Source organism: Corvus kubaryi, unplaced genomic scaffold (genome assembly GCF_017639235.1).
Source record: "Corvus kubaryi isolate FWS band 111438036 unplaced genomic scaffold, C.kubaryi_AGA036_p1.0 37398, whole genome shotgun sequence".
In the NCBI taxonomy this organism is placed as follows: domain Eukaryota; kingdom Metazoa; phylum Chordata; class Aves; order Passeriformes; family Corvidae; genus Corvus; species Corvus kubaryi.
The window spans coordinates 41293434-41311950 of record NW_024581137.1 but is presented as its reverse complement, the minus strand read 5'-3'; the positions used below and the strand labels follow the sequence as shown (position 1 = coordinate 41311950).

The 18517-nt window shown below is 41.7% G+C and overlaps 1 protein-coding gene across 1 annotated transcript in view; it reads right to left on the bottom strand.

Moving 5' to 3' along the window:
• Nucleotides 1-15362, bottom strand: part of KIAA1217 (KIAA1217 ortholog) — a 364764-nt gene extending 349402 nt beyond the window's left edge. The window contains exon 1 of the mRNA XM_042042936.1: nt 15268-15362. The gene's annotated coding sequence lies outside the window, so the exon portion shown is untranslated. The remainder of the gene's footprint in view (nt 1-15267) is intronic.
• Nucleotides 15363-18517: the final 3155 nt, after the last annotated feature.

The window sequence follows — 18517 nt, the reverse complement described above, 5'->3', positions numbered from 1 at the left end:
AAGACAATTCATGAGCACATAGTGAAAGGCAGATGCCATGTTTCTACCTGCACTAGAAAACTTCATGATCAAAAATTTCATGTTGGCACAGCTCTGCTGAAGAATCAGCAGAGGATCTGAGCACTTGTTGATGATGCAGCACTGGACAGTGTAAAATCCAAATCTTACCTGCAAATGTAACAACACTGAAATGCACACTGTAGTATGCTAGTGAAGATAGGAGAATTTGCTGAAAGACAGACGCCTCTATTTTAAAGATTATCAGGAATATATTATTAACCAGAAAATCATTAAAATTGTATCACAACTGTAATATCATTATTTCTTGTACTTAAAAATAAAAATGAGAACTCAAAGTTGTTTCTTGCATTTTTTAAAACACAGCTCTTAGTACCAAAAATGCTACTATTAAAGAGCAATTCACAGCTGAACAAAAACCAGTTAATGCAGTGTTCCACTAACCTTCAGAAAAGTTTTTAATATTCAGGATTCTTCCCAGCAGAGCAGGGTTGAGAAATTAATCCTTTTCAAGTTGATTTTCAACAACAGACAAAGGCATGTGTTAGCTGAATTCTATTTATGGCAATCATCCAAGTATCAGATAAAGTTTTCCTGGCTGTGCTTCAGTCATCTCCATTCACAGCTAAAGAGTACTTTTATAAATGTAGACAGACAGTATAAATCCTGTTTCTTGTTTGCATCCAGATCTACACCTCTCAGAAAGCAAAAACATTACATAGTAATTGTCACTTCAAGAAACACACCAGTAATGACTGACTGAAGAGTCCATCCTGTACAGTTGTAAACTCAAGACAAAAACCCAAGAACTCAAAAAAGACTACTAAAATACCACAGTGGACAAGGCAGAGCAACTAAGGGATGACAGAACTGCACGTATGTGAATATAATAAACTGTGCTAAACAGTTAAACACTTCAACAATGTATTTTAAAGGCTTTAGCACATATAAGGAATAGAATTTAAGGGTGCATATTTCTCTCATGAACAACACAAAAGAGGAAGTGGTGGTGGTGTGGAAATCAATCTGTTCACAACACCTTAATAATTAAAAATAAAAAAATCCCAAACCCTAATGTTGCCCTGCTTAATCTTATAGCATGCAGGAAAATGAACTAAGCTTATGTGTGGAAAGAATCCAAATATGCTACATATGAAAATTCAATTAAGAAATTCAAACAGCTTCATTTTGCCATACAACACTGTTGGATACAGTATTTATAACAATGGCATTTCTTCATTCATGATTCTACACTAAACTGAATTCTAAGGATTCTTGGTTTTCTCCCCATCTTCGCATTCTGTCACTACAAGGATTTCATTTCTCAAATGCTCAAAGAAACCCAACACGTTATGACGAAAGTACATCAATAACAGCTATTTATCAACTGCTTTAAAACATTGCTATGGTTTCAAAATCAAAGTTCACCAGTGTGGGGTATGCCCAGCCCCTGCCCTGGAGGGATGTCTGCTGAGATTGCATAATCGGCCAGCAGGACTCCCTGGAAAGGCAACCACTTTTTTAGTCACGGCGAGAAAAGACAGACCCACAATCCTCTGGGAGACCCTGTGCAGATCCCTTGTAACCCATTGGCCCTTACCCCCTGGCACCCATCCCCTGTATCCCTATAAAAGCTAGCCCTCTGCCCCTGTGGGAGAGAGAGCTCTCATCCCTGGCTTTCCCCTTTGCCGGAGTATGGACCAGTAAAGCTACCTTCCGTGCAGAGCCAGCCACACGAGCCTCTCATCTCTCTCTGGTCTGGCCTGGCCTGGAGGCTGCCCTGCAGAGCTGAGCTGAAATCACGAGCTGACAGTCACTAAAGAGCTGACAGCTTCTGCAAGGGCCCTCCTAGGCAGCAGCTGAGGGAAGACACCGGGCCTCGGGAAGGCGATTCCTTTCAGGACCATCTCTCCAGACCGGTCACAGCTTCCTTGGTCAGAGCTACTGACCCATCACCAGCTGTAATACACCAGAAACAGAGAGGTGATGCAGTGCTCCAGTCAGTCATGCTGGTTCCTTAAGTGCAATGCACCATTCAAATTCAGATGCACACAAGTCCACCTGACCCTCAGTTTATTTTTGTCATCTCTTACATTTTCTGTAGAACAAGAAAGGCAACAGCAGCAATGTAAGAATATAGGCACTTTTTCCTTTTGAGGTTACACCACAATACTTGACATGAAGAACTAAAGCATAGAGGTATTCAGACAGATTGTCCCTACATTGCAGCTGCTCAGGTTCAGTATTTTATTATGACCTGGGATGTAGAGGCTATGTTTGTGAGATTTGATGTGTTCTAGTAGTTCCTAGCATGATGTTTAGCATCTTGAGCCCACAAACCATCTTCACATTTCACCTTTACTCATTTTAGTAAAACACTGTTATTAAAAGGTATTTTCTTTCATCATCCCCAAAGGTGAGAAATGTTTATGTTTCATGCCACCATTTTGGTTTCTACTTATAACTCAACTACTGTGTTTGATAACAAACATAATTTTTGAAAAGAAACTGTTGGGGAAGATGGAACAGGAAAACCTTGGAAATATGATTGCCTGACAAAAGATTTTGGGAATATGAAAACTACAGGCAACATCGAAATGAAAGCCACTTTTGAAATACCAGGTCTTAGTTACTGAACAACTAGAAAACAATGGTATGGCCGACTGAAGTAATCCCCCCTTGATGGAACAATACCCTCTGCTTGCAAACAGGTCCAAGGGTCAGAGCAGACCCTACTAGCTCAGCAGAAGGGGTCCAAAGAGTAGTTTTTAGAAGTTAAGATGTAACACTCTATGGTAATATAAGAACTCTTATAGGCTGTATGTAAATGCTATAGGATTTGTATCTTGTATTAGATTGGTTAGTGACAATTAGAATATTCAGTACAGAAGATGATTTATTGTATTGTAACCAGGACTTCAGACATTCTGATTCTCTCTCCACTTCTCTATTCCTCTCTTCCACTTCTACTCTTACTTCCACTCTTGCTCTTACACCCTCTCTCTCTCTCTCACCTGCTTACTCTCTTGGGCCTGCTCAGAGCTGAGTCTAGCAGCTCTGAGCAGTGCCCCAATACCCACGCCCTTTACAATAAACCGACTGTGTCCCAAGACCTGCCTACAGAGATCTCCATCCGTCTACGTCCGCCCGGTCCCGACTGAACCCTGAAACCCGTAACCTACAGAAACAAGAAGTATTGTTTAACAAACAGTACTTCATGGTACAGTTAAAAGAAATCCACACTGAAAGCCTGACACCTGTAACACCACTGCTAATAAAATCAAATTTATGAAACAGATGTGTTGCATAAAAGCAATGGAGCTCAAGACCCTTGTATCACACCAGCTTCTCTCTCTGGTATCACAAGATCCTGGATTAAGAGATAAAACTGTATCAATGTTAAAAAAAAACATAAAGCAATGGGAGACAGCATGGATGCTTCACTCATTTCATACAGTCAGAAGGGAGCTCAAAGCACGGCACCAGTCCCAGACTTCCTGCTCAGCTTTTTGTCACATTTGGCACCAACAACAACTCCTTTGAACATGCTCATGATGGAAACTGGAAGGGGACGGGACGGAGGCGGGGAAGAGGATTATATTAAAAAAAAAAAACACAAACCCTTTTTAGTAAGAGACTGGACGGTATAGCAGAAGCATGTCTTACAGACAGCATTTCTTCAAAATAAGCTTTCATCAAGCACAAGGTGATACAATTCCATCTCAGGCTCTGCATCTACAGGCCATTTGTTCTTTCTAAAAGCAGTACTGCCAGTGCTCACCAAGCCTCCCTTACAGTGCAGATAAAGATATATGCAATGAAGGATGTGCATACTCAGCCACAGGTAAACTTGTATGATAAACACCGCACCTGAAAGGAATTCCTAAAGGAAATAAAGGTGCAGGTTGTTTGTAAAAATGGGTTCTGAAACTATTAAGCAAGTTCTTCTACAAATATTCTTGCACATGGGTGTCAAGAGACAAAGAGAAACCTAAGCTGATGACAAAATATGAATGAAAGATTATTTTCTGTACTACAGAGCTAAAACACCAACAGAATTGGAGGGAGACCGCAACAGAAGTCAGCAGTGTAACTGCTCTGGAACTGCCACTTTGTGTAAAACTCAAGGCAGGTTGCAACGTATCAAACTTTACTATTTATTAGCCCACTTTTTTTCTGATAGTAGCCAACTACAGGAAAAGAAATAACAAGGTTTAGAAGAGTACTTCTATTGTGACACCCTCCAATTTCTGACAATTAGCTACTGACTTGTTGCTTTCACCCTCCTGCCCCACTTCACAAAGCAACTTGCACTACCCTGTAAGTTAATGGTCGCATTAGTAGGTCATGTTACCCTATGCACAAGAAAAGAAAACTCTCACAGTTAACAGAAACTACTGAATTCGACAGCCTCCTGTTTTCCAATCATTCTGTAGTGCTACTATCAAAACTTCCTGATTCTTCTGCTGGAAGAGCTGCAAGAGGAAGACGTGCGCAGTACATGCCTCACTTAGCACTCAGCATTGCTTGTCCAGCATGGCACCTTTCTTGAGCTACAAAAAGCAGGTAAGTATTATTACAGAAAGAAGCTAAGTGTTAATTCTATTCCTGAGAACTGCTAGTATTAACCCCAAAAATTCAAAACTAAAAGCAGCTATAAAGCATCAGTTCCATCAGTCACTGGTTTGCTACAGTTATCCTTTGGACTATGGAAACATAAAAAGTTCTTTTGGAGAATAAATCAATAACTAAGTAAATCACCAAACCCCAAATGTTGTATCAACAATTCTCAACAATCAACAAGCAAATTTCCATCATTTAGTATTTAACCATGGAAGAAAATTATGGTTTGACTATATGGTTTGCCTTTAGGACAAACAAAGCTATTTAGGAGACTACAAACATTTTTCTTGTTGCTTCCACATGACAGAAAGTCTCAGTTTTACAGTTACTCAGCTGTGTAAAACAAAATCGGGGGACCAGGATGACAAATAAAAAGTTCTGCTCATGCTTGCTGCAATGCAAAAATGCAACTTTATTAGTACACACATATTAGTTTGAAGTTCTTCACAATCAGTGCATGAACTAAATTAATTACACATTTAATCAGTTCCGATTTAGTACCTGACATTTGGTGAACTGGTATAGTCACAGTATTTCAGCTCTGCCTGGTTACAATAAATAACTAACTTTGCTATATTTGAATGTTTCATGTGATATTCATCCACAGAATAACTAGCCTCAAGGTTTTAGGTTTTATGCCTCAGTTATTTTTCTCCTACATTATTAATTTATTCATGTACTTGGGTTGGTTCATATCAAAAAGGACAGTATGTCTAATGTCTGCATCTTTCTAAAGTGAGTAAGGAGATGAAGGTGTGAAGATGGGGTTTAGGCTCAAGTTGCTACACGTCACACTAGAAGTTACTGGACATGTCAAATCTCACAAACATATCCTTTACATACAGGTCTATAATAAAGTACTGAATCTGAGAAGTGGCTGCAATGTAGTGACAGTCTGTCTGGTTACCTTCATGCTTTAATTCTGTGTGTCAAATACCATTGTATAGCCTCAAAAGGAAAATGTGTCTGTATTTTTTATCACTACCATTGCATTTCTTCTTCTAGAGCAAATGTAAGATGTGGAAAAAATAACTCAGGAAAAAATATGTGCAAATCTTAAAACGCTGAGAAACATGGTTCTGAACATCAGTAAACTGAGGGTCAGGGGGACTTCTGTGTGTCTGAATTCAAAGGGTGCTTTGCACCTAAGGAACTAGCATGACTGGCTGGAGCACCTGATTTGCTCTGTATTTCTGGTGAACTCTGATTTTAAAACAATAGCTATGTTTTAAAGCAGTTGATAAATAGGTATTATTGATATTCTTTGGTCATACTGTATTTGGGTTTCTTTGAGCATTTGAGAAATGAAATCCTTGTAGTGACAGAATGCGAAGATGGGGAGAAAACCAAGAATCCTTAAAATTCAGCTTAGTACAGAATCACAAAGAAATGCCATTGTTATAACAACTGTGTCCAGTAGTGCTGCATGGCAAAATGAGGTTCTCTTTGAGGGGGTGGGCAATAGAACTTGAGACAGATTTTCACTGACTAGCTTAATCCACCAAAGAAAGGAAAGAATAAACAAAATTGTGGTTTAAATATTTTCATCGCTGCACTTCATATCTTTGAATCTTAATAATTTTCAGCTTATTTGGTGCCCTTTGCAGATATTTGTTCAGAATTTTTAAAATGTCAGCCATAAAAATAAAACGAGTAGGGAAAAGTACAACTTTATCACTCGTTAAAAGTTGCCAGCAGCTCTCGAAGTCGGCAGCCTGCAGAAGAAAGAGACTCTTGTTCTCGCCCTGCACACAACGCCCCACGTAACCTTTAAAACTGGACACATAAAATAGCATTGACGCTCCAGCCCCGGCGAACAGGAGAGCTGAGCCGCAGATGTCCCGGCGAGGACAAACCCTGCCCTGCTCCGCCCAGGGTGCGCAGCGGGCCCGGGCAGAGCAGCCCCGCCGGCCGGCGCGGAGCCACCGCGCTCCCTCCCGCGGCCGCGGAGAGCTGCGGCAGCGCCCCGCCGCTCCCATCCCTCCTCAGCACACGAATCCCGAGTTTAAGGGGCAGACGATGCTGAACGGCTCCTCGCTGTGCCCCAGATCTCCTTCCATTTAATCTCAGAGTGCCCCGTTTCTTTTCTCAGCCCTCCCGCAAACGCGAGGAGGATTTTCTCCTTCACAGGCAAAAAAAATTTTAAAATTTAAAATCATTTATTGCTGTGCTGGATGCTAGTGAATGGTCTGATTTTTTGTGAATGATAGAAAGCATTCAGAGGCCTGGTCTTTATTGAGCAATCCAGAGACCAAGCTCTGTGCCAGAGGCCATAAAGAGAATCCCGTAAAAGAATTGGTTACAAGACTCACATTACAAAATAACAGAAGTACAGTAATAGGATATTAATAGCCATCCATGGAGACACTTGGTTTACAAAGACAATTTGTAACATTTAGATAAGCAAGACAACACCTTGAAAACAGTAAAAAATGAAAAGGTTAAGCTACCGGTAAATCTGCACCTACAATTAACCAAGGAAGGCAGAGTGGCCTCACTGCATCATTTGGAAATTTTTTGATGTTATTGCAATTACAGTAATAACATCAGAAACTAATAAATGATCATGGGTCGTTAGACACAAAACAGTAACTCTAGTCAAACAATTCCAGTGCATGCTGGTGCTCTGTTAACATTAAAGCAAACATCAAAAGGAGGAATCTCTCACACAGACTCACCTGCCTCCAAGCTTCTGCCCTCAGGTTTTCCCCCAGTAAGCTCCATCCATTAGGGCCTAAAGAGGAGCTCAGACAGGAGGCTAGAGTGCAACTCCTGCCTTTTCAACAGCTGTGTCATTTAGCTGCTTTGAGGATAGTTAATGATGCTTATTAGCATGCTGACAGCTGATGTATCCATCACTAATACCTTTAGTGAATACACCAGCAGTTACACTTCACAGTAACACAGATAAAGCCCGAGAAACTGCATCTGCAGACAGTGAACTCTAGCTCAGGTCCATTTTTCTCAGCATTCCCATCACTTGAAAAGAAAGGAAATAGCTTTATGCTTTCTTGCCCCCAAGGATGTTGGTTTGTTCATCCAGATGCAGAGTTTTAATAGGAGACACATAAACAGACCTCAGCAAGTTACAATGCTAGGGTACAGGACAAGTGGGTTTAGACTTACTTAGGCTGAGGAATTGCTGAATGTTTTTCTCACTTTCCTGCCAGGTGATGCTGGAAGTGCTAACTTGGGGCTGAAGTAATTTGAATTCCTCAGATTACCACTCACAGAATTACCTAGTACATCTTAGAAGAACCTTCAGGGAAGAACTGCTAGTTTGAAGGCAGCAATGTACAAGGTAACTTGAAACACTGCTGAAAGCGCTTCAAACTAACCTGTTTGCCTATTACCTAAAATGCCCTGAAGTATTCATACTCAGGTCTCGTGTTTCAGAGGAGCAGAGATAAGTCAATTAAACAGCTTTTCTAGCTGCACAACACAAACAGACAAAGCTTCAGGAACTAGGTCCTGGTCTTGGCCCCACATAATGCTTTGCAAATGCTAGACTTTGGACTTCTAGCACACCCAATACTTGGCATGGCCTCATATGCCTAAGCTCCATGGAGACAGGATATCAAATATAACACATGCAGCATTTCCTCACACTCTGCACCTCCTGCCCCAAGAAGTGCATTTTCGCTTGGCTTCTAAGGCACCCAACTTCTCTGTGTGCAAAGGAAACAGCCCAAGCGCATAGGTGAAACACTTAAATCAGGGAACTGATCCCCTTCTTCTAAAAATCAAACTGCAAAACCACCTGACAGGCAACACAAAAAACTGAGTCAAGATCTAACACAGATGCACACACCAAGCATACAGGTTGGAGAAACCCATAATCCGTAAAGCCATTTTCACTGTTAGGAGAGTCAAGCAGCAGCACAGGCTGTCCTGAGGGATATGAAAACGGATGGAGCCTGCACAGACAAGACTGAATCAAGCCCTAAGCAACCTGTTCAGACACCACAGCTGCCCCTGCTGTCTGCTGGAGGCCACTCTAGAGACTTTATGAGGTCCCTTCCAGACTGATTTATCCCATGAGTTCTTCCCATACTTGCCATAACAGGTCATGCCACTGGACTTTGATGTTGTTCTAGCCTCTGGAAGGTACTGTTAGGGAGCCACACACAGATTAGTTAAAATTGATTCCGTGAACAAGCCTTTGTATCTTCCCATTTTCAAATCTGGCAAAAATTTTCCTTATTACTGGGAAGAGGCAACACAAATCATTTTGAAAACACTATCAATTAGGTACTGCAGTTCTTCAATGCAACTTCTGAAGCAAGATGTTTGAAAAGCAATTTATGTATAAAATGCACTGTCTTCATCCAAATTTTACCTCACCCCAAAATAAAATAATGAACTGTTCATACTGGAAACCAACTAGATAGTAGACCACAACTCTTTTCAAAAACAGAAAAATATTTTTGTTTGGAAAGAGTCACTAAACTAAGAACTAGATCTTACAATGTTGTGATAAATATTAACTTTGCTAAATAAAAAAAAAAAAAAATACTGCGTTCTTTTAAAAGCTCTTATTAGGGAAAAAAATGTTGCCTTTTTATGGCTATTTGTTAGATACTAGCTGAATTTCAATAATGAATTGTAATTCAGCACCATATCATCTATTTATATCCGCCATTCTGAGCCAACTGCAGCTTACTGCATGATTTTGAAGATTTTGGCCAGGATTTCAGCATAGTTGGCAAACGCAAGCTGGCAAGCCCTTAGGCAATTAAAGCCTTCATAATTACTATAGCACCACACACGAGAATGAAAGAAATGGGCCAGGATGAAATACAGAAATCTTGTAGTCATGCTTATAGCACGACTCCTTCAATATTTCTTTGGTGATACTTCAGTAGCATACTATTACTATCCCATTTGTCTTTAAACTGAAGATGTTTTAGTATTAGCTCCATGTTCTAATTATGTTAAAAGAGGATTATCCATACTAAAATGTGGTTTACTCAACAAACATAACAATGGAAAGCATTTGCTCACTAAATGCATAATACATGTTCAGCCAAAGTTCTAATTACATACTCCATGCCTGCGTAACAAATAGGTATAATCCATCCTTATGGATTTCAACATGAAGACAAATAACTTCAAGAAACTTCTTCCAGCAAACCTTTCCAAATAATCCCCATACCAAGTCATAGCAATAAAGGATAGAATATATTTCCTAATCACAGAACTTAGACTTTTGCCAGACAGAATGCTGTTTCCAAGGTAGGACTTGTCATTACTAAAGCAATATTCAGTCCTAACTATCTTGACAGTCCATGTTCTCTTTTACATGATCCCAAGACAACCTTGTTGCTTTTCTCCATTGGCTTCCCAATGGCCAAAAACATGAAGCTGAGCTCTGGCATGCTTGTAGAGAGCCTTCTATTACTCTATTTTATGCAATATGGCAAGAAAAAAACTGGTTTAAACAGAATATAGTGAGTCAATTATGAGGAAAAAAAGTATTGCTATGTTTCACTTACAAAAACCTTCCTAGGTCAAAAAGCTATATACAATTAGTTTTTAAAACAATTAGTAAATGCTTAATTATAAGTAGTCTTGCCTACTCTGCTGTACATGGTACCTGAGCAATGCAACAAAACTGAATTTATGCAATATAGTTTCAATGTATTCTAAAGAAAGTACAGAATAGGCCAGTAACATTAGCCACACAGTGAACACCACAAATGGCAAATTAATTGATAAATATGTATTTTGTTTTCCAGATCTTCTCTGAGACTTGTGACTCCAGCTAGGGAAAGGTCTGTTTGAACTGCATATCCAGACTCAGGAACAGAATAGATGGAGCACCCACCAGCATCAGCTGCACCAGGAAAGGAGCAGGAGGATGTGGGGATATTTATGGTCCAGAACTCCCAAATCTGACATGATTAAGTTTCATTCTTCCAGAATTAAGGGATTCTTTAGTCAGTAGTCCAAGCAGGGCTTCCTTCTCCATTCTTGTAAAGGAAATTAGGATTTAAATGTTTCTTGTGCTCATATTCTTTTGGGATAGAGATCACAAGAAAACTGAATGAAAGGGAAGCACCAGGTAGGCAAGCTGAAGAACAAAATGCCAGCTTTTGTGAGTTTGAGCAGCATAAAGCTGTATAAAGCACCTTAGCAATAAGCAAACCCCAGAAGTTTTTGGTTGTAGTGGGTTTAATTTGGTTTAAATTGCATCTTTCATCAAATACTCATTGCCAATCGCAAAGATTTTAACACTCCTCTAAAACTCCATCTCAAAGGAGTCCACATATTTTTTAGCAATACTGACTGAGCACAGGGTATCCAGAGAGGCCCTGGAATCTCCATCCTTGGAGATGCTCAAAAGTCGCCTGGACAACCATCTTTAGGCGGGCCTGCTAGAACTGGGAGGTTGTACAAGATGGACTCCTGAGATCCCTGTCAATCTTAATCATCCTGTGGCTCTCAACCAAACTCCTACCGAATTCTACAAAGGCACCACTTCATGTGTCACCACACTCAAAGAAGGGATGCAGAAAAGTAACAGTTTCCACTGCATTTCATAAGATCTAAAAACTGATTTAGTCTATACTGCATGAACAGAAAAAAAAAGGAAAAAAAGAGAAAAGAAAAAGAAACTCACACACACACGTGACTTATGACTTGTATTTTAGGCAATTTGGGGCCTAGAGTAAAAAGTTGCATAATGCTACAGGCAGAAGGAAGAGATACAGGGAAAGAACCTATATGGTGACAAATACAAAAGCTACCCTGTTTCAAAGAAACACATAGTCCACAAGATTTTACAAACTCACCATTACATTGCACAAACACAAACACTGTATCAAGCAATTTGGAGATACTCCAACCTCTCAGGGTTTCCTGAGAGATTTTAAGTGAGGAACTACAGAAGGGTTTGTTTCCCTCTCCCATCCAAAGAAATTGGAACAAAAGGGATAACAATCAATCATTCTAATATCCCCTTAATTAAAAAAAAAATCAACAACAACAAAAACAGGGGGGAAAAAAAAAGTAAAACCAAAAAAAAACCAAACCACCACCACCATTTACTATCAAGGGATGATCTTGGAATAACCACTGTACTGTCCCAATGCATTTTGTCCCTGACACAAAACCTGTTTCTTCTCCTGGCATTACCCATCACCCTGGGACAGACAATGTTGTTATCCCAAGATCTAAAAGTATACTTTAATGTTAACAACAAATATCTCAGCATTTTCTTTTTGTGCACACATGTACACAAGTTATTTCGTTTCATGCTGGCTTGGAAAACTACCATTCCATTATTTAATGAATTCTGAGGCATTCAGGAATATAGCCAATTCCAGTTTACACTGGAGAAAAAAATGGAAGAAACACTATTACTCAACTGTGCTGAGGAAGAAAAAAAATGAGAAGCAGTCTTGCATGTATATAAACTATGTATACAAGTTCTGAGACATCTTTAGTGAATCCAAATCCATGGATACAAATCTAGAAGGACTAACAGATAAATATCATGTCAAGTGTTATGTTCAAGTCTTCACTGAATCAAGACCAAGGACCACACCTCCTCCAGTCAGAGGGATTGAGATGTTTGGTATCACAGAGGAATGTCCCTTTGCACCACAGCCCAACGCATTCATTTATTTTTTGCAGAATTAAAGAATCAGTGATGCCTAGCTGGAACGCACTGTTTTGGAGGAGGCCCAAAACCTCAAGTAATTGCAATGGACTGGAAGGGCCTTCACCCCCAGGTCAGCAATTTACATTCCAGCTGGGCTATGCATGAGACAAAGCAGTTACCACCAACCACCCTTTGAATGCTCAAGTTGCCATTTTCAGTTCCATTGCCGAGGTGCAAGCACACACAAATACCGTGACAAACCAGTCACATGCACTATTTCAGTAGAAGAGCCCAGGACTGAGGTAGTGCACAAATTATTTAGTTGGTTACCTCAAGCCAGCAAAGCTGGGTCTGCAATAAAATTCCTCTCTATAGACTTGAGATTCTGCCCACCACAACAGTGTCAAATACAGAATGGGCATAAGTAAAAATGACGTCGTTCTCCATGAGATTTTAAACTCATTACAGTTTGATATAAGTGATGAGTCAAATAGAAAAAGTCCATATTTTTTCTTTCCCTGGCAGCTAACATTAGTTCCACCCCACTTTCCCAGCAATTTCTTTAGTTTTCCTCCCTCTCAGCTTGCTTTGCATCCTCTGCTTCTTGCTCCAGAGCATGGCCCTTTTTCTTAGTCCCATATTTACCACCCACAGTCTACTTTCTCCTCATTGCTTTCTTCACTACTTCTAACTTAACTTCCAACAGTCTGCAAACCCTAACTGACTAGTCAACATAACTATTGTAAAAATGGGCTAGCTTTATCTCTAAGACTTCCGTATCTTTAAAGCAAACTTTAAATACCTAGCTTTCAGTACATGCACAAATTTTTCTGTATGTTTGTAAAAATTTCAAGTGTGATAGGGATGCAATAGAATATCAGGAAAAAAAAAGTGAAAATTCAATCATTGCTGAGAGTTAGAACAGGAACTAGAAATAACATCCTCATTTTCAACTCTGAGTGAAAGACAAGCTTCAAAATCATTAACTGTCTCCTTTTGCTTACAGCAGGAGGTCACAGCAAATGTCAAACACAAGAGAGCTGTTCAATTAAGGGCAACCTTACAAAATCCAAACTGTCACCAAAAGCAGCCTAGACGTCATCTCTGCCCCAACAAAACCACTGCCCCTATTATACAAGGCTCCACATGAAAGAGCTGCCAAGCTTTAACCTTCAATGAAGAGAAATGAATTTATTCACTCAACAAACAAAATTGCCCTACCAGAGCACTGGTAAGGGAAAAAACAAGGTAAGCTAACTTTTCTCACCTCTTCCTATTGCCTAAACCAAAAGCTACACACATGGAGTATCAGTACAGTAATTGATCACAAAGCGATAAACAGGAGATTGCTATGTCAAGCACTGAAAATAGGTACACAGCAAATTAGCTAATCAGAACATCTATCTGTTAAGAAAAAAAAGGCACAAAACAAAACCAAATAAAAAGCCCTGACAAAACCAATGATGAATAAGAATACAAAAGCAATGCTTTTATGGGCAAGAAAAAAGTAACCAAATACAGGAGTTTTATTAATGGCATTTTTATTGTTGCACATTGAATGCTTTAGAAAACACAGCTAATCTGAATTACAACAAATTGTCAAAACAGTTTTAGAATAATTTTTCTGCCATACAGGAAAAAAAATATATTTATAGTTCCAGACACAGGAGCATTAAAAGTACTCAATACTAAACTTCCTCCTCTAATTGTGCAATGATGTGAGGATAAAGGTTCTCTAAAATCCACGCCTGAACTATGGCATTATATAAAGTCGCTGGGCCTATGCACATCAGTCAGAACTCCAAGTACACAAAGTATGAAATCACAGTGAGGTTCTGGCTGCAGAAAGAGTTGTGCACTATCAGTGCTGCATCCTGGACACTGTACGTACAACATGAGCAGCTGTGTGCCCAGGAATTCCTGCATGCATTAGTTTGGGTGTTATCAAAAGAATCTGAGATTAGGTTTGGCTTGGTGAACACAGAGATAATGAAATAAAAATATAGTTGGTACAGTTAGTCAGAGATCTATCTTGGTCACTGTAAAAAAATGTCATTCTCAGAGAACTAGAGGATACAGATTCCTATGCATTGCATACTCACTGCACTTCACACAGTTCACAAGGTCAGAAGGAAAAAATAAATAATATGGGTTTGATATCCATCTCTAACAAGCAGAAAGTCAGTTTACTAGAAGTCTACAGGATTGCATCTTAATGATTGATATTATGCAATGCTTTGCCTAATATGCTTCCCCAATAAGCAAGAGCTACTGTCCAGGCTGCCTTCCTGAGCAGCCAGAGACATGCAAACGATCAGCTGGTGATATCCCTGGGCAGTATGCAACGCTCATCTGCAGAACTCCAAACAAGGATTTTGAAGGCATTTGGACAGAGAAAGAACAGGAAATAAAAGCACATTAAGGATGACTGATTTTAAACAGCAGCACAGATACGCAGCACTAAACACGACATTTAAATATTCTGAGAAGCTGACATCATCACACTGCCCAGTACTGCATGCAGGGGCTGAACTTTGCCAAACACAAACAAGCCAAATCCTGCTATTCTTGAAGCTAACAATAGTTTTGCTTGAACTTCAGAAGCAGCAGAAAAAGTTGACTCTCGGCTGAGAGCAGATCATACCTCAGGGCACACACATGGGCAAAGACACGCAAAACACCCCACTAAGCATCTTCCATACCCTCACACGGTCCCTGCAAGCAGAGCAGCAGGTCTAGGGTTGCGGACCCCGCACCTGGAGTGCTTGGAGAGCTGCGCTTTCGTCCTCAGGGCTCAAAGGAAAAACTGCCGACTCAAACTGCACATTCTTAAAGGATTTAGGTTGAGATTCTTTTCCTCCAAAAAGCACAGTCATTTTGTTGTGGAAAGCTTCTGACAGTCAAAGCATGCAATACACACACACACCCATCATGTTTTTCGGGGGAAAAGCAGTTTCTGTAGTACTCCACGCTTATCAATAAGTAACTTCTAAGTTTGACATATTCCTAAGTTTACTCACAAGGAGAAGACTCGCAGGCACAGGCAGGCACAGGGACAGCCAGACCAGCCGGAGGATGTGGCGCTCCCGACCCGGCGCTCAGCCGCCCGGCTGCTCCCGCGCAGGCTGCCGGTGCCTCCCCCGCGCCGGGAGCCGCCCGAGCACCGCTCCCCGCCCGCCCTTCGCCTCCCCGAGCCGCTGACGGCACCGGGAGGCGGCGGCAGGGGCAGCGCCGACCCCTGCCCCGCTCAGCCCCACCTGCCCGCGGGGCGATCGCCCCAAGGTCACCCCCTTCCCCGGGAAAGCGAACTTGGGGACCACTCACTTCGGCGGAGCGGGGATGCCGGCGCCGCGGAGGGCCGGGGGCGGTGCGGAGCCTCCGCCGGCTGCAGCGCGCAGGACGGGCTGCGCGCTCTCTCCTCCTCCTCCTCCTCCTCCGCCGCCGCCGCAGCCGCCTCCTCCTCCTCCTGCTCTCTCTCCCCGACGACTTTCACTTCACCTGCAGGCAGCCCGGCTGCGGCGGGGCGGGCGGCTCCGCAGCTTTCCGCGGGACCGCAGTCACTGCGGCAGCGCCCTCCCGCACCACGGGGGGAGCCGGGCCGGGCCGCACCGCGCAGCGGCCGCTCGTCCCTCCGCGGGCCGGGGCGGGTCCTGCCCTGGCGGTGCCTGCAGCCCCTGAGGAGGAAGGCACGAACTGTGGAACTCCGAGGGCCGTCCCAAGCCCCTCCGCGAGTGCGGAAGCAACGCCACCCTACTCTACGCGACCCCAGCCCCGGGATGCTTTCCCCGAGGCGGCTGCCTGCCTGCAGCTGCAGGGTAGGGATTGCCCCCGTGCTGTCAATCACCTGCTCGGTGAGGGGCTATAAATATTTATTAGGCGTCCTAATAGCCGCATCTAGCTAAGCGGAGCATTTTAGTCGTGTCGCTCCTGTGCTTCGAACCTCCCAAATCAGTTCTACATGGGCATAATGTGAAGTCGCTCACGCACTGGCCCGGCTGACTCCACACCGGGAAAGAGCTCTCCTGCCACAGCCAGGTGGAGAGATAGCCAGAAGGGCATCAGCGTGTGCCCCAGCCCCTGAAACCTTCCTCCCTGCTTTTTAAGGAGAGTGCTGGCTTGAGTGGTTTCTATCAGAACAGGGACGCGACTGTCTTCTGTGGGAACATCGTACTAGCAGTTCTGTTCGGACAAACTGGGCTTTCACACTCTGATCGGGCTGTGAAAAATATCTTGAGCAAGAATCTAAATGCACGAGGAGCCCAGAAAAAAAGAATCTAAACTTGGACGCAGTTATCTATGTAATCTGATGGTAAATGAGGATGAGAAATTATGGAAACTTTCTACAATGTCATGCATGTTTAAAAAAACATCAAACAAAATAAACAGGGTCTCAAGACAGAAAGAAATTTACATGAAGGAAAAATACTAAATCTCTTTTTTCCTTTTTTTGTTTTTCCCCCCCCATCCCCCCCCCCCCCCCCCATAAAAATGATTCTTGATGCTGCAAGGAGCCACACTGGTATTGCAATCTTGCAATACCTCCTGCAACAACTACTATGCTTGTAAATTTTGTTTATCTGAGAATTTTAAGTGGCAAGAGCAAGAAATATCAAGACAGGCAACATTTAAAAACTCTGATTATAAAGTCACAAGCTTGCTTTAGTTTATTTTGATGGGGGATGATGGTTTTATTTTGCAGGTATATTTAAAATGGAATCAGCTAGTAATACAGTTTTGGCTTCTGCCTTTCTGCACCTCCTGTTCTCAACTAGCTGACACTTCCGTCTGGAAGGTAGACAGCCTGAACTTGACCTTTTTATCAAAAGGCATGGGGCTTTGCCTGCATAGTGTGCTGGGCAAAAACCAACAGCTATGAAGTTGAATAATCCACTTAAACATGAGACAGAGCAGCAACAAAACTTCAATAATGTATGTCCTTACAAACTTCACCCTTGCTCATATAAATAAGGTGGTTTCTCCATCTCTCTGAGATTTTAGAGTATCAGATGCTGTAGAGAGAGATCTTATTACCAGGACTGTGGTTTTGCCAAGTACAATACACTGTGTTTACATCTATGGTAAGAGGCAGTATTTGTAATATAGCAGTGCACAAAGGCTGCAGCTGAACTGAGACTCAGGCTTTTTACTGACCAAGCACAGAGAGAGCATGCCTGTCTTGGAGACTTCCAGTCCAGGCTAAGCAGATAAGACAGGCAAGTGATGGCAGGGTAAACAGAAGCATAGAAAGGTGAAATAACTTGCCCAAGACCATGCAGGAGGTGTGTCTGATCCAGCAGCCCATACAACAGTTCCAGTGATGCCAAGCATTTCTTTAAATGATGACATGATGGACTGAGCACAGTCCTGAAAATCAAATGTACAAACTGTGTTTTTAGCAAGACTGGTGTTATGGTGCATTAATTTATTGAGGTTTTCTTCTTCTTCTGAACAGCTCTAAGCACTAGCAGCAAAAGGTATTCAATACAATTTCGTGCTGGTGTCCTGAAACCAGGCTATTTCAGTTGAGTTCTCCTCTTTTGTGCTAAATATGCTGATTTCTTGCTGAATTGCAAAATTAATGAATTCAGATTGGGTTTTCCAAGCGTTAGTGCAAATTATTGCCCCTCCACTGAAGATATTTATGAATGGAATCATTTTTGAATGATATTTGACTTTACACACCAGAAATAAATATAAGTACCTTTATGCTCTATATGCCTTTATGTAAAATACAGTAATGGTCGCTTAGTGTTTTATCATAGTATTAAATACATTTTTCCAGCTTTAAATTTTTCACTTAAAGTAATGCTAAGGACTTGTTTATTTTCATTACTTATAATGCCTCTTGGGCCATAAGTTCATAGAGTAGAGGTGGTGATTAATTCTAACTGGGTAACTGCAAAGGAAACTTCTGAAATGGATACAATCATAGTAGTATCATTATAATAAACTGAAAAGAAAAAAAAATGCCTTTGCATTTAGCAGTGCTTCAGATTATTTCATTCCAAACATCTGAAATGATCTACCTCAGCATTTTCAAAGGAAGCTATTCAGTCCAGCTGAGACCAAATCTGTATAATTTCTTTCTAGAAACATAAGAAGGAAGCTGTGAGGGACTGGAAGGAAGATGCTGCTTTGCAAGCACCCATCTAAACACTGTCATGAGCTGCATGAAGAGGTCCTGCTGCAGATTTCTGCTCTCACCAACACCAGCAGTCAAGGGCTCCTGCAGTCTCACAGGACGCTCCCTGAGCCTTGCCAAAGAGCATG